We start from the raw sequence: 25,980 nt of genomic DNA, 5'->3' as shown, positions 1-25,980 counted from the left end.
ACCTGTCCTGTTTATGTAACACTTTAAAAATCAGCAAAAGGGCTATATAAATAACTTTTATTATGAAACAAAAGGCAAAAAACTATTATGTACATAGTTTAGTCCTATTCAGTGTCTACTCGGCGCTTCTTGGCTTGTCTCTTATATTCATTAAATGGAGCATCTCTTGTCACTTTCCAGCAATAGTCTGCAAGCATTGATGGGCTCCATTTGCCCTGATAGCCTGCCAGGAGATTCCACTGCTGTAGCCTGGAGCCCAACAGCTCTGCCTTACTCTTGGGTAGTTCCAAATCCCTGACAAGGTCATTCAGTTCACCTTGTGTTATGAGGTGTGGTTCAGAGGAGAAGGATGGGAGAAAATGTGGGTCCTGTGACATAGATGGTTCAGGACCAGAAGTTTCATCCTCTTCCTCTTCCTCGTCTGACTCAAGTGAGAATGATTCTGGTGCATCAGGAACCGGCAGTCCTTCTCCATGGGGTACTGGGCGTATAGCTGATGGAATGTTTGGATAATGCACAGTCCACTTTTTCTTCTTTGACATACCTTTCCCAACTGGAGGCACCATGCAGAAGTAACAATTGCTGGTTTGATCTGTTGGCTCTCTCCAAATCATTGGCACTGCAAAAGGCATAGATTTCCTTTTCCTGTTCAACCACTGGCCAAGATTTGTTGCACAAGTGTTGCAGCATATGTGTGGGGCCCACCTCTTGTCCTGATCTCCAATTTTGCAGCCAAAAGAAAGGTGATAGGCTTTCTTAACCTGAGTGGTTATACTGTGTTTTTGTGATGCAAAAGTCACTTCACCACAAACGTAGCAGAAGTTATCTGCACTGTTCACACAAGTACGAGGCATCTCTGCTCACTTTGGCTAAACAGAAATGTGTCCCTTTGCAAAATCAAACACAGACAAATAAGAGAGCACGACACTGTATGATTTCTAGAGCTGATATAGGGCAATTTGTTCAGCAGAATGATGTAAGCTTCGTTATGATTGCATCATCCATGACTTCTAGGAATAACATGATGCAATTCATATCATGTATGATGCAATACCAGCTTCAGATTGCATCATTCACTGTTTTGCCTAAAAAGCAAGTACTGTCCAAACCCAGTCACAGATTTATTCATAGATCCAGTCAAAGATGTATTTTAGTAATTTCTGGTTTAAATTGAGATCCCTCCCCTTTATAACTCACTTATCCTCCGCCATTCCCAGGTCAAGGGTCATATATACTGACCCAATAGCATATCTTGAAAACGAGAGCCAATCAACAATTTTAAGCATCATTTTCATTCTCAGTGACCCAGTATTAGTAAAGTTGGACTACATTTATTTCAGAAGCATTTTGGCTGTAGAGCAGTGTAATCTAATAATAATAATAATAATAATAATAATAATAATAATAATAATAATAATAATAATAATAATAAATACACATCTAAGACTTAGAAATACAGTACTAGTTTGGCAACTGGCAGGGTATAGCCTGCCAATCCAACTCAATACAGAGATTATAGGCAAATTCATAATTATTATGAATGGTATAAACAGGACCTCAGAAGATCTTAGCTGGTCTGCAGGCTCCTGGCCCGGTGTGTTGTATGGAGCTGAACAACTCCAGGTGAAAATCATGCAACTGTCCAAACAGCGCAAGAAAATTGGAGATCATTGTAAAAAAAAGAGTGAAACATATCATTGAGACACTGAAAATGCACAGAGTTCACCCAAAGATCATTTCCTTTCTGCAGCAATCTATGATTAACTGGAAAACTCGACTCTCCTTGGAAGGGACTCTCATTAATGATGTCCAAATTAAAAGATGAATCTTTCAAGGGGATTCCCCAGTGTTTGTGGTAGCGATGCTGCCATTAATATGGATGTTCTGTGAGATGTGGTTATCACATCCGCAAAGAACTATAACCAGTTAACCCTTTATTATACCTGGGCACTGCTGCAGCTCTTCCACCCTCTATGAGTCCTGCTATCACCTCCATGGCCCCTAGCCCCCATACACGAGCAAGTTTTATAGGGGCAGAGACCCCATCATATTGACATCTCTCCCTTCTCCTTGTGGTTTTATGGCTGTAGCAATCATCAGCCAAAACAATAGCAGTCGAAAGTGCAGACATGAAAAGTTGATGTGCCAGGCTTGTGAGAGCCAATGGCCCCTGAAGATACTAAGCACCTTTTAAGGATTTCTTTCATTCATGCAATTGAGAGAAGAGAGAATGATATATGATTGGGCTACAGCTGCAGCCAGGAAAACTTAAGACAATTTCTAAGGCTTCTCTAATGGAGTTGGACCTCTCAGTGCAAATGCGACCCTTTGTGCTCACTGGGGCAGCAAGAGGAAACATTGAGATAGAGCAGCCATTCCTCTGATAACAGTTAGTTTTTCATGTTGGGAAGGAGACCAGCTAGTTTTGGTGCACTAGTTGGCACACTTCTATTTACACAACAAGAGGTACTGCTGTATCCCTTCAGTGCTTCAGCTGTGTCACTGTAGCATTGTATTGTAGACACTTACTATAGTGATGAAGGGAGTTTTTCTGTTGCTGTAGTAAATCCATCCCCTCAAGTGATAGTAGATAGGTTGATAGAAGACCTCTTCAACTGACCTAGCAGAGTCTAGGACAGGGCTTAGGTTGGTTTAACTTTGTTTCTCAGGAGTGTGAGTTTTTTACACCTTTGAGTGCTGTAGCTAGGTCAACCAACGTTGTACATGTAGACCAGACCTTGCATTGTGCCATGCCATAGTCCAAATAGAGTCTCATTGATTTCAATGTCACATTTCATAGAGCAAGAACTACTCCCTGTGAAAGATGATGGCAGAATCTGCCTCCATATATTGTCATTGTGCCCTGTGCATTTCTTGTGCAGCTGTTGGTGTTGTGGAAGCAAACCTACCAAATCCCAGGCTCTCCCAAGAAGAGTGTGTGCTGGTATTCATTTTCTCTGTGTCCCAGCTTATTATTGCATATGCCTGTGTGATGCTGCCTGGTGCAGTAATATGGGCCAGTGGGCTCTTATACATTCTGATATCTTCAGGTAAATAGAGATTCTCATACAATGGGACCAGATCAATACAGACAACTGGGGTTAGGGGTGGGGGGTAGGGTGACCAGACATCCCGATAATATTGGGACCGTCCCGATATTTAGGTGTTTGTCCCGTGTCCCTACCGACCTTTGGTCGGGACACAATTTGTCCCGATATTTCACTCTGCCAGCAGCACTCGGCTTTTTTTTTTTGCTCCCCCGTTGGACACCTCCTACCATGTGTCCTGATATTTTCTTCCTCTCATCTGATCACCCTCATGGGGGAAGGGGGTAAGACAGGAGAGAGAGAGAGAGAGAGAGAGAAAGACTTGGTAAAATCTAGACATGACATCTACTAGAGAAGAGTCTAAAACTCTTTGATGGTTAATTAACAAGTATTTCATTCAAATGCTTTTTAAGCACTTAGCAGAAAAACTTTTTTAAAAAAGATTCAATAACTCCACCACTTCAGCTCAGGGTTAATGAACCTCACAGACATCTCCCTGAGGCCTCCAAAAATATCTCCAACAATAGAGGGAAGACCAGACTTGGGTTTTTTGTTTGTTTGGGTTTTTTTGTTTTTTTAAAATATTTCTAAGCTAAGTAACAAGAAGAGGGCAAAAAAATACAACATAAACCCTTCAGATACTTAATACTTTATAAAGAGGCCAAAAAGAGCATGGACCCAATACTATTTCCTTCTTTGTGCTTAATTCCTTGACTTTAGCAAAGCTTTTGATATGGTCTCCCACAATATTCTTGCTGGCAAGTTAAAGAAGTATGGGCTGGATGAATGGACTAGAAGGTGGATACAAAGCTGGCTAGATCATCAGTCTCAACAGGTAGCAATCAATGGCTCCATGTCTAGTTAGCAGCCAATAGCAAGCAGAGTGCCCCAAGGGTGGGTCCTGGGGCTAGTTTTGTTTAACATCTTCATTAATGATATGGAGGATGGCGTGGACTGCACCCTCGGCAAGTTTGCAGATGACACTAAACTGAGAGAAGTGGTAGAAACACTGGAGGGTAGACATGGGATACAGAGGGATCTAGACAAATTAGAGGATTGGGCCAAAAGAAACCTGATGAGGTTCAACAAGGACAAGTGCAGAGTCCTGCACTTAGGCAGAAGAATCCCATTCACTGTTACAGACTAGAGACCGAATGGCTACACAGTAGTTCTGCAGAAATGGACCTAGAGGTTACAGTGGACGAGCAGCTGAATATGTGTCGACGGTATGCCCTTCTTGCCTAGAAGGCTAAAGGCATTTTGTGCTGTATAAGTAGGGCCATTGCCAGCAGATCAAGGGACATGATCATTCCCCTCTATTCAACATTGGTGAGGCCTCATCTGGAGAATTGTGTCCAATCTTGGGCCCCACACTACAAGAAGGATGTGTAAAAATTGGAAAGAGTCCAGCAAAGGGCAACAAAAATAATTAGGGGGCTGAAGCACATGACTTATGAGGTGAGGCTGAGGTAACTGGGATTGTTTAGTCTGCAGAAGAGAAGAATGAGTGGGGATATTTGATAGCTGCTTTCAACTACCTGAAAGGGGGTTCTAAAGAGGATGGATCTAGACTGTTCTCAGTGGCACCAGATGACAAAACAAGGAGTAATGGTCTCAAGTTACAGTGGTGGAAGTTTAGGTTGGATATTAGGAAAAAAAAAATCACTAGGAAGGTGGTGAAGCACTGGAATGGGTTTCCTAAGAAGATGTTGAAATCTCCTTCCTTAGAGGTTTTTAAGGTTAGGATTGACAAAGCACTGACTGGGATGATTTAGTTGGGGCCAAGAGAGTGGGAATGGTTACACGTAGCCAAACCAGGCAAGCTTCCAGACCCATTCCTGTTCCTGAGCCGTCCACAGAGGCCCCGTCTGTGTTACCAGAGACCCAGACAGAGGTAGTGGACCCGGATTCCATGCCAACCACTGAAACAGCCACAGCACCTCCAGTCCCAGGCCCGGAACTGGAACAGCAACCAGCACCAGCAATTGCAACCACATCTTCAAACTCAATGCCAGAGGGCGCCAGTGAGCCAAAACTGGCAGAAGCAACAGACAGCCATACCCAAAAGGCTCAGCCAGAGCCTGAAAGAACCTCAGGTGCACCAGCGGAGAGCGGTTCACCAGCAACGGAAACAACCCCATCACCTACATCGCTTCCAGAGGGACCAAGCCCAAGTCCACAGTCTGAGGAAGAACTGGTGAACCCAGCCTCAAGGGAACAATTCCAGACTGAGCAGGAAGCAGATGACAGCCTTCAGAAAGCTTGGGCGGCGGCATGGAGCACCCCACCGCCTCTCATCTCTTCTAATCGATCCCGGTTTGTTATAGACCAAGGACTTTTATACAAGGAGATTCTTTCTGGTGGACACCGGGAAGAATGGCAGCCGCAAAAACAGTTGGTGGTTCCAACTAAGTACCGGGGGAAGCTCTTAAGCTTAGCCCATGATCATCCCAGTGGCCATGCTGGGGTGAACAGAACCAAGGACCGGTTGGGGAAGTCCTTCCACTGGGAGGGGATGGGCAAGGACGTTGCCAAGTATGTCCGGTCTTGTGAGGTATGCCAAAGAGTGGGAAAACCCCAAGACCAGGTCAAGGCCCCTTTCCAGCCACTCCCCATAATTGAGGTCCCATTTCAGCGAGTAGCTGTGGATATTCTGGGTCCTTTCCCAAAAAAGACGCCCAGAGGAAAGCAGTACGTACTGACTTTCGTGGACTTTACTACCCGATGGCCGGAAGCAGTAGCTCTAGGCAACACCAGGGCTAACACTGTGTGCCTGGCCCTAACAGACATTTTTGCCAGGGTAGGTTGGCCCTCCGACATCCTTACAGATTCAGGATCTAATTTCTTGGCAGAGTCCATGCAAAAACTGTGGGAAACGCATGGGGCGAACCACTTGGTTGCCATCCCGTACCACCATCAAACCAATGGCCTGGTGGAAAGATTTAATGGAACTTTGGGGGCCATGATATGTAAATTCATCAATGAACACTCCAATAATTGGGATCTAGTGTTGCAGCAGTTGCTGTTTGCCTACAGGGCTGTACCACATCCCAGTTTAGGGTTTTCACCGTTTGAACTTGTGTATGGTCACGAGGTTAAGGGGCCATTACAGTTGGTGAAGCAGCAATGGGAGGGGTTTACGCCTTCTCCAGGAACTAACATTCTGGACTTTGTAAGCAACCTACAAATCACCCTCCGACACTCTTTAGCTCTTGCTAAAGAGAACCTAAAGGATGCTCAGGAAGAGCAAAAGGCCTGGTATGACAAACATACCAGAGAACATTCCTTCAAGGTAGGAGACCAGGTTATGGTCTTGAAGGCGCAACAGGCCCATAAGATGGAAGCATCATGGGAAGGGCCATTCATGGTCCAAGAGCGCCTGGGAACTGTGAACTACCTCATAGCATTTCCCAATTCCTCACTAAAGCCCAGAGTGTACCATGTTAATTCTCTCAAGCCTTTCTATTCCAGAGACTTACAGGTTTGTCAGTTTACAGTCCAGGGAGATGATGCTGAGTGGCCTGACGGTGTCTACTACGACGGGAAAAAAGACAGTGGCGTGGAAGAGGTGAACCTCTCAACCACTCTGGAACATCTGCAGCGGCGACAAATCAAGGAGCTGTGCACTAGCTTTGCCCCATTGTTCTCAGCCACCCCAGGACAGACTGAACGGGCATACCACTCCATTGACACAGGTAATGCTCACCCAATCAGAACCCCACCCTACCGAGTGTCTCCTCATGCCCAAGCTGCTATAGAACGGGAGATCCAGAACATGCTCCAGATGGGTATAATCCGCTCATCTACCAGTGCATGGGCATCTCCAGCGGTTCTGGTACCCAAATCAGATGGGGAAATACGCTTTTGCGTGGACTACCATAAGCTAAATGCGGTAACTCGTCCGGACAACTATCCAATGCCACGCACCGATGAGCTATTGGAGAAGTTGGGACGTGCCCAGTTCATCTCTACAATAGACTTAACCAAGGGGTACTGGCAAGTACTGCTAGATGAACCTGCCAAGGAAAGGTCAGCATTCGTCACCCATGCGGGGGTGTATGAATTTAATGTCCTTCCTTTCGGCCTTCGAAATGCACCCGCCACCTTCCAGAGGCTGGTAGATGGCCTACTAGCAGGACTGGGAGAATATGCAGTTGCCTACCTCGATGATGTGGCCATTTTTTCAGACTCCTGGCCCGAACACCTACTACACCTGGAAAAGGTCTTTGAGCGCATCAGGCAGGCCGGACTAACTGTTAAGGCCAAAAAGTGTCAAATAGGCCAAAACAGAGTGACTTACCTGGGGCACCAGGTGGGTCGAGGAACCATAAACCCCCTACAGGCCAAGGTGGATGTTATCCAAAAGTGGCCTGTCCCAAGGTCAAAGAAACAGGTCCAATCCTTCTTAGGCTTGACCGGATACTACAGGCGATTTGTACCCCACTACAGCCAAATCGCTGCCCCACTGACCGATCTAACCAAAAAGACCCAGCAGAATGCAGTTAAGTGGACTGATGAGTGTCAAAAGGCCTTTACCCAACTTAAGGCAACGCTCATGTCTGACCCTGTGCTCAGGGCCCCGGACTTTGACAAGCCATTCCTAGTAACCACGGATGCATCTGAGCGTGGTATAGGAGCAGTTCTCATGCAGGAAGCAACGGATCACAACTTCCATCCTGTCGTGTTTCTCAGCAAGAAACTGTCTGAGAGGGAAAGTCACTGGTCAGTCAGTGAAAAGGAATGCTATGCCATTGTGCACGCTCTGGAAAAGCTACGCCCATATGTTTGGGGATGGCGGTTCCAGCTACAAACTGACCATGATGCACTAAAGTGGCTTCATACTGCCAAGGGGAACAACAAGAAACTTCTTCACTGGAGTTTAGCTCTCCAAGATTTTGATTTTGAAATTCAGCACATCTCAGGAGCTTCTAACAAAGTAGCTGATGCACTCTCCCGTGAAAGTTTCCCAGAATCCAGTAGTTAAAAAGTGTTCTTAAAATGTAGAAGTCTGTTAGTTATATACTTAGTGGTATATGTAAAGGTGCATGTGTTGTATTAATCTGTTTATTTTAAAGTTCTAGGAGGAAATAGCCACCAGTGAGCTTCCCCACTGTCTGCAATTTGGGGGGCGTGTCATAAACAGATAGCTAAGGGTTAATGTCTCTTACACCTGGAAAGAAGTAACCTGAAACACCTGACCAGAGGACCAATCAGGAAACAAGACTTTTTCAAATCTGGGTGGAGGGAAGTTGTGTGTGAGTCCTTTGTTCTTGGTCTTGTGCCTATCTCTCTCTCGGCTATGAGAGGTTCTCTGTTTCCTGCCTTTCTAATCTCCTGTTTCCCAGTTGTAAGTTGTCATAAACAGATAGCTAAGGGTTAATGTCTCTTTCACCTGAAGCACCTGACCAGAGGACCAATCAGGAAACCGGATTTTTTCAACTTTGGGTGGAGGGAATTGTGTGTCTGAGTCTTTGTGTTTTCTGCCTGCCTGCTTTCTCTGAGCTTTGGAGAAGTAGTTCTACTTTCTAATCTTCTGTTTCTAAGTGTAAGGACAAAGAGATCAGATAGTAAGTTCTATGGTTTTCTTTTCTTTGGTATTTGCATGAATATAAGTGCTGGAGTGCTTTGATTTGTATTCTTTTTGAATAAGGCTGTTTATTCAATATTCTTTTAAGCAATTGACCCTGTGTTGTATCATCTAATACAGAGAGAACATTTGTATGTATTTTTCTTTCTTTTTATATAAAGCTTTCTTTTAAGACCTGTTGGAGTTTTTCTTTACTTCAGGGAATTGGTGGGAGGAAGAAGTCAAGGGGAGATCTGTGTGTTGGATTGCTAGCCTGACTTTGCATTCCCTCTGGGGGAATAGGAAAGTACTTTTTGCTTCCAGGACTGGAAACAGAGAGGGGGAGTCACTCTGTGTAGTTTCACAGAGCTTATGTCTGTGTATCTCTCCAGGAGCATCTGGAGGGGGGAAGGGAAAAAGGATTATTTCCCTTTGTTGTGAGACTCAAGGGATTTGGGTCTTGGGGTCCCCAGGGAAGGTTTTTCAGAGGGACCAGAGTGCCCCAAAACACTCTAATTTTTTGGGTGGTGGCAGCAGGTACCAGGTCCAAGCTGGTAACTAAGCTTGGAGGTTTTCATGCTAACCCCCATATTTTGGACGCTAAGGTCCAAATCTGGGACTAAGGTTATGACATAAGTACAAAAGATCAGAAAGTGATTTATATGTTTTTTTGTATTTACATGTGTGTAGTTGCTGGAGTGTTTTGAATTGTATTCTTTTTGAATAAGGCTGTTTATTCATATTTCTTTTAAGCAATTGACCCTGTATTTGTCACCTTAATATAGAGAGACCATTTTTATGTACTTTTTCTTTCTTTTTATATAAAGCTTTCTTTTTAAGACCTATTGGAGTTTTTCTTTAGTGGGGAACTCCAGGGAATTGAGTCTGTGCTCACCAGGGAACTGCTGGGAGGAAGAAGTCAGGGGGAAATCTGTGTGTGTTAGATTTACTAGCCTGACTTTGCATACTCTCTGGGTGAAGAGGGAAGTACTTCTGTTTCCAGGACTGGAAATAGAGAGGGTGGAATCCCTCTGTTTAGATTCACGGAGCTTGCTTCTGCGTATCTCTCCAGGAACACCTGGAGGGGGGAAAGGAAATGGTTTATTTCCCTTTGTTGTGAGACTCAAGGGATTTGGGTCTTGGGGTCCCCAGGGAAGGTTTTTGGGGGGACCAGAGTGCCCCAAAACACTCTAATTTTTTGGGTGGTGGCAGCTTTACCAGGTCCAAGCTGGTAACTAAGCTTGGAGGTTTTCATGCTAACCCCCATATTTTGGACGCGAAGGTCCAAATCTGGGAGTAGGTTATGACATGGTGGCAGCGTTTGTGGGAAAGATAGAATCCAGAAGCCAGTAGGAATATTATATTTTTCTTTTCTCTGCTAGGGGCTTTTAAGCAGAGAGAAACAGTTTGTTTTTAAAGGGAACCAGAGAGAATTTTTTTTTCTGCTCTCTCTGGCAGTTGTGGCTTGCATATTAAGCAAGGAACCATTAGGGAGCTATAATGGGTCTTTTGTCAGACAATAGCACTCCCATTAGGGGGCGATTACCAGCACAATACACATGCAAATAAAGTGGTTTTTCTGGTTTACTTTACATTGAAAAGATTAGCTAGAGGAAGAAAGGGAAAAAGGCACTGTTGCTAGCCAGACCCTAGGAGGCAACAGAGAACCTGCAGTTCAGAAGATAAACACCGGAGGGCACCCCAACACAAGAAAACAGGAACCATGCCTACCAAGACAAAAATGGGGGCCGAAGAACAAATCAAAGATGCCGAGCACAGACGAGAGATGGAAAAAAAAACAGGAACTAGAAATCAAACAAAAAGAGATGGAGATGAAATAAAGAGAAGAACAGATCAAACAGGCAGCCCATAAAAGAGAACAAGAAGCCAAAAATGCAGCCCACCACAGAAAACTACAAGAAGAAGAGGTGGCCCACCAAATGAAACAAGCAGAAGAAGAGGTGGCCCATCACTGAGAAATGGAAAAACAACAAAAAGAAAGTGAAGAGAAGGAAAAACAGAGAAAACATGAACTGGACTTAGCGCAAGCTGGGCTGCATGCACCAGCCAATCCTAACAACCCTTCGCCAATTATGGTTCCACATCACAGGAAATTTCTCACCTACTAGGCAGATGATGACACTGAGGCCTTCTTGGAAAATTTTGAAAGAGCCTGTCTTGGGTACAGCATCCCTGAAAACCAGTACATGGTAGAATTGAGGCCACAACTCAGTGGACCTTTAGCAGAGGTGGCAGCTGAAATGCCTAAGGAGAACATGAACGACTATAAACTTTTTCAAACCAAGGCCAGATACAGAATGGAGATAACCCCGGATCATGCCCGTCGGCGTTTCAGAACCCAAAAGTGGAAACCAGATGTGTCATTTCCCAAACACGCCTACTACGTTGGGAAAAATTATGAGGCCTGGATATCAGGACACAATGTTAAATCCTTGGAAGAACTGCACCTCCTCATACAAATGGAGCAGTTCTTGGATGGTGTTCCTGAGGACATAACACAGTACATACAAGATGGAAAACAAAAAAATCTCACCGAGGCGGGAGAAATTGGAGCCAGATGGATGGAAGTGGCAGAAAGCAAGAAAGCTACTGTCAAGGGGAACAAATACTCCAGAGGGCATACCGACCATAAACTCTACAACCGAGAACAGCCAAAGACCCCACATACAACCCAAGTAAAGCCACAGACGCCCTATTCTTCCACCTCACCAGTCTCCAGTAACTCACCTCGACCCAGTGACCCATCAGATGGAAGATGCTTTAAGTGTAATGAACTGGGACATATCAAGGCCAACTGCCCAAAGACCACCAACCGAGTGCAGTTCATTACACCACCATCACCCAAAAGATCCCCAGGCCCAGATGCCTCTCAAATACCCTTGGAGCGAAGGGAAAATTTGAGAGTGGGCGGAAAGAAGGTTACTGCGTGGAGAGACACGGGGGCACAAGTGTCAGCTATCCACCAATCCTTCGTAGACCCCAAATTCATCAACCCAAAGGCCCAAGTGACAATTTACCCCTTCATGTCACAAGCTGTAGACTTGCCTACAGCTGAACTGCCTGTCCAGTACAAAGGCTGGTCAGGAAGGTGGACTTTTGCAGTCTATGACAATTATCCTATCCCCATGCTACTGGGCCAACCAGGTGAAGCGGGCCAAGAGACTCAAGGGATTTGGGTCTTGGGGTCCCCAGGGAAGGTTTTTAGGGGGACCAGAGTGCCCCAAAACACTCTAATTTTTTGGGTGGTGGCAGCTTTACCAGGTCCAAGCTGGTAACTAAGCTTGGAGGTTTTCATGCTAACCCCCATATTTTGGACGCTAAGGTCCAAATCTGGGAATAGGTTATGACAGGTTGGTTCTGCTTTGAGCAGGGCTTTGGATTAGACAACCTCCTGAGGTCCCTTCCAAGCTGATATTCAATGATTCTGTGATTTTAATTTGAAATATCCTGGGTTAAATATCACAGAGCATTCAAGTATTAGGACATGCCTGACTTGGTGAATGAAGAAGAATTACCATGTCCTGCTACTAAAGGATGAGGGCATTGCTTCCTCAGAAGATATTAATAGCTTCAATCTTTGAGTGGGGTGGCCAGACCTCTAAGATGATGGAAGAGGAGGAGAAGTGGGCCAATGACCACCCTTTGGAAAGTCAATAGGTTGATGGGTCATCTCCTCAAGATGCTGAGGAGGAGAGGTCAGAGATGGATGTGTCTCCCCTCTGGAACAGAGCACCAGCCAGGCGAAAGGGTGGAGCTATTCAAAGGTAGGTTCCATTGTGAAGGGTCTACAGGAGAGGACGTTTGACGGGGCACAAGGAGACTATTGATCCCACAAATCCTCCTGATGGATGGAGATTTGAGTATAGGATGCATGGGCACCACTGAGAAAGTGAATCTTCCTTAAACTTCAGGAAAGTTTTGCTCCAGTTTCCAGTTGGCTGTGAAAAGATGCCAACATGAATTTGTAGGCAGTGCAAGGGGAAGAGGAGGAAGTGTTTACTATTTTTTGTGCAGGGAGTGAATGTTATTTTATCTAGAACAATTTTGTCCATGCCTACCTCTGACACCCACATGTTACAGCCTCTCCCAAAGCCAGGTGTGGTCATCCATGTGGCAGCCAGTGCCAATTAAGGGCAGACATATGGTTTCCAGTCAGCAGCTGAAGGGAACCCATCTGCACCCAGGGGAAAGTGTGAGGTATTGAAAACTGCATTAAAATTGTAAACTAAAGCTTTAAACAAAAACTCCAGGTTTTGTCCTGGTCCTGGTTTCAGCCAAAGGGACTTTGCAGGGAAGCAGGCCCTCTAGGCTCACCAGAGTCATTCATCAACCAGACAGCCTAGAACAAGATGTGGTTAATTGTGCCTCTCTGTTTTAGGGAGCAGTCTGCTCTTTCTCTCTCTCTCTCTCTCCCTCTCTCTCTCTCATACTGCTTTGGGGGTTGTGTGTGTTATTGTTCTGAATTCTAAGAAATAAAGAACTGTAACGTTGCAACTTTCCAGAATGAGTCTTATTGTTCTATCTAACTTCTCTGAGTGTATGTCATGGTCATAACAGGGAAAGAAGGGGAGTGAGGAGGCCAGAGAAGCTGACTTGTCTGCTCCTTGTGACCCCTCTGAGCAGGGAAACATCTAGAAATGCTGTTCTGTGTCTGTGGAGAACGTGGTAGGTGAGGAGACCAGCACTCTCCCTAAAGAGACAACTGACATAGAGGGCAATGACTGGGAGGCTAAAGAGTCAGGTCTCTTCCATCTCCTTACTGCCCTATGTATGTCCCTCTCTTTCCCCATCGTGTGACTGCAGAACCCAACCTTCAACTTTTTGTATCTGGTGCTTCCTGCTGGATGGATATGGGGAAAAGAGCAAGGTCATGATGGGGAGGGAGATTTTCAAGGGTGTTGGGAAGATTCACGGAGGTTCATATATTGTCAGTTCTGGGCCCTGGGTAGAATGAATCCCCCAGAGAATGCTGAGGTGTTAAACACCTCTACAGAAACCTTAGAAATGGTCCTAAATATATTGACTGCAGTTTAAACCCTATCGCTTTTTGTTCCCCCATCCCTGAAAAATGAGACAAAACCTGAGAGGTGCTTAGCACAGGTGAATACCATTGGCTTTTCACTGATTGGCTAAATCAACACTTTATGTCTGTACTTTAAACTGTTATCATTAATGCTGATACTTGTTATGGGGCATTCAAAAGGAAAACGCATGGTTTTCCTGCACCACTAACTTTAAAATTCCTCAGTTTAGATTTACAGGGGAAAAACCCCATGACTATACATTCCTGGTACACGGTATTTTCAATGTCATCCACTTTATTTTTCACTTAAAAGAGGATTTTAACTCTCTTTGTAATGGGTTTTGATGCATGAAATTAGGAAAATTCCCAAATTACATATAAAATATTGATGAAAATTTTAGAAAACGGCTACAAAAACCCACCCAGTTGCTTACCAGGTAAAGCTGTGTTCAGGAATTGTGTTGTACACTAGGACCCTCATCTAACATCAATGGGAGGCTTTCCACTGACTTCAAATGGCTTCAGACCAGGTAAGCGATGTTTCCTAGGTGTAAATATTCATATTATAACTTCCTGAATGTAAGGAGTTGTCAACTGTATTTCCCTTAAATCCTCCAGGAATTGTTATGGGGCTGTACAAATAAATCTCTTTATAATTAACAGATTGCACCACACATCTTGTAAATGTCACATGTATCAAAACAAGGTTTCAACAGATCAGCATATCACAATCCCGAGTACCTATAAATTGAAAGCGTTTCCCCCTCCTTTCTATCTTGGAATCTCCTCTCCCTAGTGACATTCAGTTCCTGGCCAAACTACAGCCATGAAGATACTTTATCTTCTTTTTGCTCTCTTCTTCTTCAACTCATAAACTCATAGACTTTAAGGTCAGAAGGGACCATTATGATCATCTAGTCTGACCTCCTGCACAAAGTTGGCCACAGAATCCTACCCATCCACTTCTATAACAAACCCCTAACATATGTCTGAGTTATTGAAGTCCTCAAATTGTGGTTTGAAGACCTCAAGCTGCAGAGAATCCTCCAGCAAGTGACCCATGCCCCATGCTGCAGGCGAAAAACCTCCAGGTCCTTTGCCAATCTGCCCTGGAGGAAAATTCCTTCCCGACCCCAAATATAGCGATCGGCTAAACCCTGAGCATGTGGGCAAGACTCACCAGCCAGCACCCAGGAAAGAATTCTCTGCAGTAACTCAGATCCCATCCCATATAACATCCCATCACAGACCACTGGGCATACTTACCTGCTGGTAATCAAAGATCAATTGCCAAAATGAATTGACAAAATTAGGCTATCCCATCATACCATCCCTTCCACAAACTTCTCAAGCTTAGTCTTAAAGCCAGATATGTCTTTTGCCCCCACTACCCTCCTTGGAAGGCTGTTCCAGAACTTCACTCCGCTAATGCTTAGAAACCTTCGTCTAATTTCAAGTCTAAACTTCCTAGTGTCCAGTTTATACCCATTTGTTCTTGTGTCCACATTGGTACTAAGCTTAAATAATTCATCTCCTTCCCTAATATTAATCCCTCTGATATATTTATAAAGAGCAAGCATATCCCCCCTCAGCCTTCTTTTGGTTAGGCTAAACAAGCCAAGCTCTTTGAGTCTCCTTTCATAAGACAGGTTTTCCATTCCTCGGATCATCCTAGTAGCCCGTCTCTGAACCTGTTCCAGTTTGAATTCATCCTTCTTAAACATGGGAGATCAGAACTGGACACAGTATTCCAGATGAGATCTCACCAGTGCCTTATATAATGGTACTAACACCTCCATATCTTTGCTGGAAATACCTCACCTGATGCATTCTAAAACTGCATTACCTTTTTTAATGGACATATCACACTGGCGGCTCATAGTCATCCTGTGATCAACCAATACTCCAAGGTCCTTCTCCTCTTCTGTTACTTCCAACTGATGTGTCCCCAATTTATAACTAAAATTCTTATTATTAATCCCTAAATGCATGACCTTGCACTTTTCACTATTAAATTTCATCCTATTACTATTACTCCAGTTTACAAGATCATCCAGATCTTCCTGTATGATATCGTGGTCCTTCTCTGTGTTAGCAATACCTCCCAGCTTTGTGTCATCCGCAAACTTTATTAGCACATTCCCGCTTTTTGTGCCAAGGTCAGTAATAAAAAGGTTAAATAAGATTGGTCCCAAAACTGATCCCTGAGGAACTGCACTAGTAACCTCCTTCCATCCTGACAGTTCACCCTTCAGTACAACTCGTTGTAGTTTCCCCTTTAACCAGTTCCTTATCCACCTTTCAATTTTCATATTGATCCCCATCTTTTCCAATTTAACTAATAATTCCCCATGTGGAACCGTGACAAATGCCTTACTGAAATCGAGGTAAATTAGATCCATTGCATTTCCTTTGTCTAAATAATCTGTTACCTTCTCAAAGAAGGAGATAAGGTTGGTTTGGCACAATCTACCTTTTGTAAAACCATGTTGTAATTTGTCCCAATTACCATTGACCTCAATGTCCGTAACTACTTTCTCCTTCAAAATTTTTTCCAAAACCTTACATACTACAGATGTCAAACTAACAGGCCTATAGTTACTCGGATCACCTTTTTCCCCTTTCTTAAAAATAGGAACTATGTTAGCAATTCTCCAGTCGTACGATACAACCCCTGAGTTTACCGATTCATTAAAAATTCTTGCTAATGGGCTTGCAATTTCATGTGCCAGTTCCTTTAATATTCTTGGGTGAAGATTATCTGGGCCCTCTGATTTTGTCCCATTAAGCTGTTCAAGTTTGGTTTCTACCTCAGATGTGGTAATATCCACCTCCATATCCTCATTCCCGTTTGTCATCCTACCATTATCCCTAAGCTCCTCATTAGCCTTATTAAAGACTGAGGCAAAGTACTTATTTAGATATTGGGCCATGCCTAGGTTATCCTTAACCTCCATTCCATCCTCAGTGTTTAGCAGTCCCACTTCTTCTTTCTTTGTTTTCTTCTTATTTATATGGCTTTTACTATTGGTTTTAATCCCCTTTGCAAGATCCAACTCTACATGGCTTTTGGCCTTTCTCACCTTATCCCTACATGTTCTGACCTCACTAATGTAGCTTTACTTGCTAATCCCACCCATCTTCCACTCCTTGTAGGCTTTCTGCTTTTTCTTTATCACCTCTCTGAGATGCTTGCTCATCCAGCTAGGTCTGCAACTCCTGCCTATGGTTTTTTTCCCCTTTCTTGGGACGCAGGCTTTTGATAGTTTCTGCAGCTTTGACTTAAAGTAATTCCAGGCCTCCTCTGCCTTTATATCCACAAGTTCTTCAGTCCAATCCACTTCCCTAACAAATTTCCTTAATTATTTAAAGTTAGTCCTTTTTAAGTCAAAAACCCTAGTCTCAGATCTATTTTTGTTTATCCTTCCATCTAGTTTGAACTGAATTAGCTCATGATCACTCGAACCAAGGTTGTCCCCTACAACCATTTCTTCTATGAGGTCCTCACTACTCACCAAAACCAAATCTAAAATGGCATCCCCTCTTGTTAGTTCTTCAACTACTTGGTGAAGAAATCCATCAGCTATCACATCCAGAAAAATCTGAGCCCTATTATTGTTACTAGCACTTGTCCTCCAGTCTATATCTGAGAAGTTAAAGTCTCCCATGATCACACAATTCCCATTAGTGTTTACTTCATTAAAAACATTAAAGAGGTCTCTATCCATATCCAAATCAGATCCCGGCAATCTGTAGCACACCCCAAGCACTATCTCAGGGGAGGCTCTAGTAGCTTTCTTTCCCAGTGTGATTTTTGCCCAGACAGACTCTATCTTATCCATTCCATCACTTCTTATTTCTTTACCGTTAACCTCCTCATTGATATACAATGCTACTCCACCACCTTTGCCTTTATTTCTGTCTTTCCTAAACAGCACACAGTCTTCAATATCTGTACTCCAGTCATGACTACTATTCCACCATGTTTCTGTTATGCCTATAATATCCGGTTTCACTTCCTGCACCAGTAGCTCTAGTTCCTCCATTTTGTTACCTAGGCTCCTCGCATTAGTGTACAGACATCTTAATTTTTGCCATTTGGCTTCACTGACATTCTTTACCTTGTTGGGCACAGACATTCTACCACCATCGTCACCTATTAGACTGGTATCTACACTATCCTTCCTCCTTATGTCAATTCTTCTGTCCAAGGCTGTATCTTCTCTTATTTTGTTTTCTTCCCTCTCAAGGTTAAATTCCGGCGTGGAGATTACCTGGACATCTCCCAATCATCTCCCCCAAATTCCTAGTTTAAAGCTCTCTTAATCAGTTGGGCGAGCCTCCATCCTAGAAGTCTATTTCCCTCCTTACTCAGGTGAAGTCCATCCTGAGAGAACAGTCTTCTGTCCATAAATGCTTCCCAGTGGCCGTACATCCCAAAGGCCTCCTTATAGCACCACTGCCTGAGCCATCTGTTGATCGCCATAATCTTGTCACACCTTTGTTGTCCTTCTCTAGGAACCGGCAGAATCCCACTGAAGATCACCTGAGCCTCGATTTCCTTAAGCGTCTTCTCCAGTCTGGCATAGTCTCCCTTGAAAAGTTCCAGTGAGAATCTAGCCGTATCATTTGTTCCCACATGAAGGACAATCAACGGATTCTTCCTCACTCCCGTTAGGATCCTTTTCAGCCTCAGGTCCACATCCCATATCTTAGCACTCGGCAGACAGCACACCCTTCTGTTCTCTCGATCAGCTCTAGTTACAGACCTGTCTATTCTTCTCAGTAAGGAATCCCCAATCGTGTAGACCTGCCTTTTCCTGGTGACAATGTGATTCTCCGGTCTATCCCCTGCTCCCACTGGCTGCAAGTCCTCTCGATTCCTATTCACCCTTGCAATCCTCAGCAACCCTTCCCATATCCTCCTGGGGCTTATATTTGGTGTTGTCTCCATTGATTCCTCTCCTCTTCCTGTAGGACTAGCAGCTTTTCTCTTTTTCCTTGCCTTCTCTCCTTCAGCAACCACCTGCTGTGTCCGTTCTTCATTTTCCAACTCTGCAAACCTGTTCCTGAGTTCTATTTCTCCTTCACTGGCCTGTCTTTTCCTCTGCCTGGTTCTCTTAGTCACATGCTTCCACCGTCCACTTTCCTCACCCAGCAGTCTCTCCTCTGAATTCTTTGGTCCTGCTTCCATCTGCAAGTCTGAGCTTATCCCTTCAGCCTCCTCATGTCTTTGGTGGCACAAAGTAGTGCTCAGGGTAATATTTTAACGAAATGTGGGAAGTCTATAGACTAAGTTTGTACTAAGTTTGACTGAAACTTTGTGTCATTTTTTTTCTAAAATGTTATCTAAAGAGATGCAGTGCTTACATGGCTTACAGCAGACACTTGAAATTTGGGTCTGAAATAGTCCTGCAGTCAAAAAAGTGCCTTTGCTGTGCAGATGAAAATCAATTCAGATGTGGTGGAACTGTGACCTGGAAAAATATCCCCACATTCTATCCACTGGGGTTCCTTCGGGACTGGTTCTTGGTCATCCAGTATATAGCATTTTGATCAGTGACCTGGAAGAAAACATAAGCTCTCTGATAAAGTTTGCAGATGACATAGAAATTGGGGGAGTGGTAAATATTGAATAGGACAGATCACTGATATAGAGTGATGTGGATTGCTTGAAAACAAGGGTGCATGCAAACAATATTCATTTTAATAAGGCTTACTATAAATGTCCACATCAAAGAACAAAGAGTGTGGCCTTACTTGCAGGAAAGAGGCCTCTAGCCTTGGAAGCCCTGACTCGGAAAAGAATTTTGGGGAAAATGCTGGATAATGAGTTGAACATGAGCTCCCAGTGCAACTCTGTGGCCAAAGGGGCAAATGCAAAGTTTGGTTGAATAAACAGGGGAATCTCAAGTAGGAGTATAGAGGGTACTTTACCTCTGTATTAGGCACAGGTGTGATCACTGCTGGGACACTGGGTCTTGTTCTGGTGTCCACAAGTGAAGAAGGATGCATGTTGACACTATCTAAAGGATATATTGATTGCAATGCTCTGAATCAAATTTAGCCCAGTCATCCCTCCACCATTTTGGGTGCCTTCCACAAACTTCCCCTTTCATTTCCTCCTCCCACCAAGGTAGCCTTGAGGCCAAGCAGAACTGAACATCTGTGTGGGACACATTCAAGATGTGTCCTCTTCCTTTCGCCTAACCAGATGAAAATATCCCTTGTTCTAGTGGATGAGGATCCAGGTTGGGAAACAAGAGACCATGAATTTAGATTCTAACTTCTGCTCACTAGTGTTAATTATTCAGAGCTTTCATATCTCTTATTACTAATTAATGTCTCACCTCCAAATGGGAGAATACAGCTACACTGTCCCCCAGACCTAATCTGTCATATTTTTTGTGCTTGGCTTCAGTATTGGAGATGCCACTATGCTGAGTTGAAACAGGTTCTGCAGAAATGACAATGCCTCTGTATTATTTATTTATTTATTTATTGAGTTACCACCTAGAAGCCCCAGTCATGGACTGGTATCCCGTTGTGCCAGGTTCTATGCTAATGATCAACAGAGACATACACCCTGCAGCAAAGAATTTACTGTGAAGGGTCCAGTCACAGTTTGCCACCAACCTTGGTACCCCACAACACCTCCATCCTCCTTCTGTTCCCCTCTGCTCTGAAACTGTCCCACTGCCAGGTCCTTTTCTCTTGGGCAGCAGGTTCTCTTGCAAGAATGGAAATGACGGCAGAAAACCTCCATATATTTAAATGTGCACGTGGGGCCCCAAGAGCTCTGAGAGATTCCTCAAAACAGGTCCATATTGAGGAGAACAAAGGAAATCATACTAGGCTGCTAGAAAAGAGCTGAGGCCTTAAGTCTAAGGGGTACCTGTTTACTATCTATAATTAATTACATAGGGAACAAATCTTTAACAATGAGCTCTTCAACTGAGCAAAGGGAGGTGTAATGCAGTCCAACGGCTAGAAGTTTAATCTAGACAAATTCAGACCGAAAAGAAGGTGTATTTTAACAGTGAGGGTAATTAATCCTTGGTAAGATGTACCAAGTGTTGTGCTGGATTCTCCATCACTGTCAATTTTTAAATCAAGATTGCATGTTTTCCTAAAATATAGGATTTATGAATTATTTTGGGGAAGTTCTATGGCCCATGTTAAACAGGAGATCAGATTACATGATCACTATGATCCTTTCTGGCTTTGCAATCTATGGAAACTGTTGCACATGAAAAACTGACTGGAAGAAATATCCAATCAGCCCATGAGGGAACACCTCAGAAGGTTTTCTTGATTTTCTTTTTGGCTATATTTTTTTCCCCAAGCGGGAAAGGTTTTGGTTCAGCCAAGAGACTAAATCACCCACCCAACAGGGGAAACTGAGGCACTAACCAAGTCTGAGGAGGAGAAGGTAAGCTGCTCCCAGAATAGAAAACTATTTTCAACCCAATTCAGCCAAAAGGCCAAAACACTGAAAGTCAGTGTGTGGGCTAGTCCTCATATCAGGGTCCATCCTGAATGACTCAGTGTGAAAAATTGGAAATTAACAAAATGATGCATGTTTGAAAACAGCAGTGCAGGATTCTTAGAGATGTGTTACAGAATACCTGGGTAGAGATTCTGCAAACATGAGGAGCCGCATTGAGCATAAAATTGCTCCTATGTTTCTGAAGGATGGAGGTGCTGTCAAGCATGCATGTGTGATGACCGCTGTGCCTTCTTGGCCAGTACTCTGTGGTTTGAACCAGAGAACCTCAAAACTTAAAGTACAAGTGCCTCCAGCTTGAACAAAAGAGCAAGCTTCTACCTGTATGTTGTAACAGACTCACAGCCTCCACAGAGGGGGATGCATAATACTCACTGACCAGGGAATGACACATGTATTTCATCAGAAGCACTCACTCTTCAATGCAATTCTAGAAGTACCTGTCTGCTTTTAGGACTTCTGTTACCTTCACACCATAAGGCTGTTGAGTACATATTCTGAGCCTTTGCATTTCTTTTTTTAGTATTACAGGGCAATTGCAAATCTTGGGGACTTCAAAATTAATATTGCTCAGAATATCCTTTTATTGGTTTAAACATGAAGATTCCTACAGTAAAGTTAACTTGCCCATATTGCAAATCTGAAGCCCTTCCTATCTCCGTTCTTCTTGTTACTTGCTGGATGTATCATAAATTATACAGGATGCCCAGTAGGTTCAAATTAATGTTGCAGCAGAGGTCCTAGTGAAGCAGTAGAGAGGAGTGAGAGACTTTCCCAACCACTAAAACACCAGCAAAGCAGCTTGAAGAAAAGAGATGGGAAGCTGGGAGCTCCATGTTAGCAACTGCAAAGCTGATCTCCTGGCTGGTTCATTGAGCTTGTACAGAGATAATCAACAAGCAGGGCCACTGTCCTGGAACTGCCACCAAAATACCATTGAGCTTTGGTCTTACATGACCTGAGGGGCAGAATTGGAATTTCCATGAAGCCTTTAAAACTAACTTAATGATCATGTAAGCAACTATTTCTTGTTTTAATTTGCTCTATGAGCAAAAATGGTTTTGACAGAAAAACTGTAAATAGATTTGAGATACATTTTCTAGACTTCATGTTTTTTTTTGGTATATGTCATAAAACTAGTCATAATTTTTAAAGTTCACAATTTGGATTAAATCCATCAATGGAATTTCAGATTTGTCCTTTTTTTTTTTTTGGCAACTCTGACAAACATTTCAAAGAAAAAATTGTATCATGTTTATAGTAGCTGTAATATTCAATTAGCTGTTTTGTTTTTTTTTAATGTCCCAGTTGAATTAATTTATTTATTTACTTATTTGATTGTTGTTTAACTTTGTAGAATGTCAATAAGAAGGACTGAAAAAATGAAAATCTACCTTCTTTGCTAGAGAGTTAGGAGGAAAGTGGGGAAAATCCATATTCTAAAGTCTGGTCGGCACACTCTGGGGTGCAATCCAGACTAGTGAAGAGCTGTGTCATCTCTCACCTTGTAACCCTGTGTGCCTCACAGTGTCTTGCCATGTGTGGCTCTGTGCCTGAGAGGTCCACACTCAACAACAAACATGTACTCTGTCTATATACCAGGCAGCCCTGGTCCAATGCATTGGACCCTGGAGCTTGCCTGCAATATCACAGACTTTCACAGGCCTCCGCCAGCCTTGGTTAAAGCTGGTGATGTGACTTTACACTTTAACCATGAATTTTCCCCAGAACTGTGTTCTGAAGTATCCAGACCTGCCCTGAAACAATCTGATAAATGTTAAGTTTTGTTGCCCTGTTAAGAAGTAAACATTCAACTGTGTATTTAACTGGAATTCTAAAACACTTGAGTTTAAACATATCACTGAATTGGTTTAGATTAAAAATAACATAACTTTTTGTAAAGAGATAGATTTTAAGTGAGTACTGTTGTCAGATGTTTGGCTGCATACGTGTTCTCTCTGTGCCATCCCAGCTCTGTGCAGACAACTAGCCTTGATCGAACTGTCCAATCACCACAAGATGTGTTAAGGTACGAAGGCACTAGGTCAGGTTTATTGCTGATGAAACTCGGGAATAGCACAGGCAGACTCTACAGGGATACTCAGATAGGCTTGCTGGTGACAATGGACACAGTTGTCAGTGGTAGGACTTTCCACTTTCACTTAGGCCAGCCAAAGACTCTCCCTCGGAGACTTCATTTTATATACCAATACAAACAAGTTATATATTGCCCCTCTGACATGGTTAGTTGCCACACTCTGACATGGTTAGCTACCACTCATTACCACTCATACCTGTTGGTTTGATCAAAACATTTCTATCCATCATACTGTAATTCTGACCTTTCTTTAAGAGAGGTCAGCGTGTTCCTGTTATGTTTGTGGAATGTGTTTGTATTGACAGCAAAGAATTCTGTGGCACCTTATAGACTAACAGACGTTTTGGAGCATAAGCTTTCATGGGTGAATACCCACTTCGTCAGATGCATCTGACGAAGTGGGTATTCATCCACGAAAGCTTATACTCCAAAACGTCTGTTAGTCTATAAGGTGCCATAGGACTCTATCACTTTTTACAGATCCAGACTAACATGACTACCCCTCTGATATTTGTATTGAGGTGTTCTGGTACCACACTTCTGGAATGTGTTTGTATGCATGTCCTGTGCCTAGTACTTCTTAGGAAAGTGTGTGTTTTTGCCATACCAGCCCTGTTCTTGTCAGGTTCTGTGAGCTTGCATGCAGGCAAGAGCCTGTCTTCTGCTCATGGCCTGTTTTTTGCTAATTTTGCTTTATATGAGCAAGGCTTGACCACTACTTTAGTTTAGGCCTCACACCAGGCCTCTGATATACAGGCTTATGTCTGAGGCTCTCTTCCTACTACATTCCTCTACTTTTTGTCTTTTTCTGGGGAGGATGTTTACCTGTCTTCCCGGACAAGCATAGCGCATGGACTGAACATGACCCAGTGGGCTAAACACTGTTATGTGGTCACCTTACTTTACCATCCATACATTCATGCCCCATCTGTCCCTTAGTTTGTACATTCCCTCGTATGACTGATGGACAGATTTTATTTTCCAACTGATTTTAGTCCCTTATGGTGGGTCTAGGAATATTAGGCTCGGAACTTTGATTGAGGAATGAAGTTTTATGACTGAGCCTTAGAGTTACTCCCAAATAATTAATATATATTAATAATATGGCTATGTTGTGTATGTTGGTAGTATATATGGGTATATATGCTGTTAAGTCTGATTCCCCAATCTGGCACTAAAAGTGCAGAAGGTTGGGGCCCACAAGGATTCTAAAAAATTAATACTGGCCACTCCAGGCTGGTATTAAATTCCCAGGGTTACAGCTTCTCTCTGACCTTGGATAGGTAGATGCTGCCATCACACAAGTGCAAAAAAATCCAAACCGTTTTTGAGAACCCAGGAAGGAGCACTTGGGAATTCCTTCCTGTGGGGTACCCTCAAGCCCTTTCAGCCCCCTCCAGGGAAGAGCTGAGTAAGAAAACTGAGTTAATCAGCTGTTGCCACCAGCTAATTAAACAATATGCACAAACCTCTTAGGACACAAAACCCCACTCCTGGTCTTAAAAACAGTTAAATATTATTAAAAACAAAAAGAAAGAAAATACATCTGGAACATAGGCTATTGCTAGATTTACAAAGAGAAAATATAATAATTAAGCATTGTGGAAGTAGAGCAAGAACTGACAGGGATTTGAAGGGGATTTCAATGCAAACATGAGCAAGAGTCAGGCTAGCTGTAACCCTAACAACTTGAGACTTGTAGAAGCGAGGTTTATGTGAGCGAGTGGAAAAGAACTGGGAGAGAGGTTGTTTTGACCTTGTGTTAAGATAAAATGGAATGAAGACTATAGCAGAAATTGTTAAGAGAAATAAGATATCAGGGTGACCTATGTCTAAACAAAATGCAGCTGTTGCTCATTATAGTATGTAACAAAAGGTATAAATGTTTGCTGTAATTGTTTACCTGTAGAGAGACCTGCCTAGATGGGGGAAACCCTGTGTCCTAGTGCACTCTCTCCTTCCATACAATTGCTAGAGAGTACAGTGTATCTGACTTGCTGCACCCAGCCTTGGAGTGAGAACTCTGTTTTTCTCCGACAGCATCAAGAATGGTTTTCTAGAGGTGCAGCTAAATGGTTACAAGCAAAACAAGAGCATTTGGGCGTTAGCACAGAGTAGTCCACAAGCCAATTAGAAATAAAAGAAATAACCCTAATTTTGTCTTCCTAGACATTCCCTGATCTACTTACATATCTGAGGTTTCAGAAAAGTAATTCCTAGTTCTGATTTGATGGTTTTTCATACCTTGTTTAGCTTCTTACAGCATTGCTGCTCTGTGTCTCCTCTCTCTGCAGAGCAACAGACAGCCAGACAAAGGGAAAGTTTTTTCCCCAATTTTAAAAAGTTCTAGCCCTTCCATTGGCTTTTTTGGTCAGGTGCCCACTCCTTTCCTTTTACCTATGGGCTCTTTTAACCCTTTACAAGTAAAACAAGTAGACAATAGCTACCAACGGGGATTTTGTAGCTAACTGGCTGGCTGGGTGTCCATAAAAGGGAGCTACCCCTCCCCCACTTCATGTATTACATATGTATAGTATGTATGTGTACATATGACACTCTCTTATACTTAAGCATAACAATCCTTTTATAATCTGGTGTTGTAGTCTGCCCCCTCACTTTGGTACCACAGATAGCAACACACTCCCATTAGGCAACTACAGTTACCATCTGTATCATCATTAGTAGTAGGCCGAGTGCCTCAAAACACTGGGATAGGCA

Source organism: Gopherus flavomarginatus, chromosome 4, assembly GCF_025201925.1.
Source record: "Gopherus flavomarginatus isolate rGopFla2 chromosome 4, rGopFla2.mat.asm, whole genome shotgun sequence".
NCBI classification, from domain to species: domain Eukaryota; kingdom Metazoa; phylum Chordata; order Testudines; family Testudinidae; genus Gopherus; species Gopherus flavomarginatus.
Note: the sequence above shows the minus strand (reverse complement) of the source record.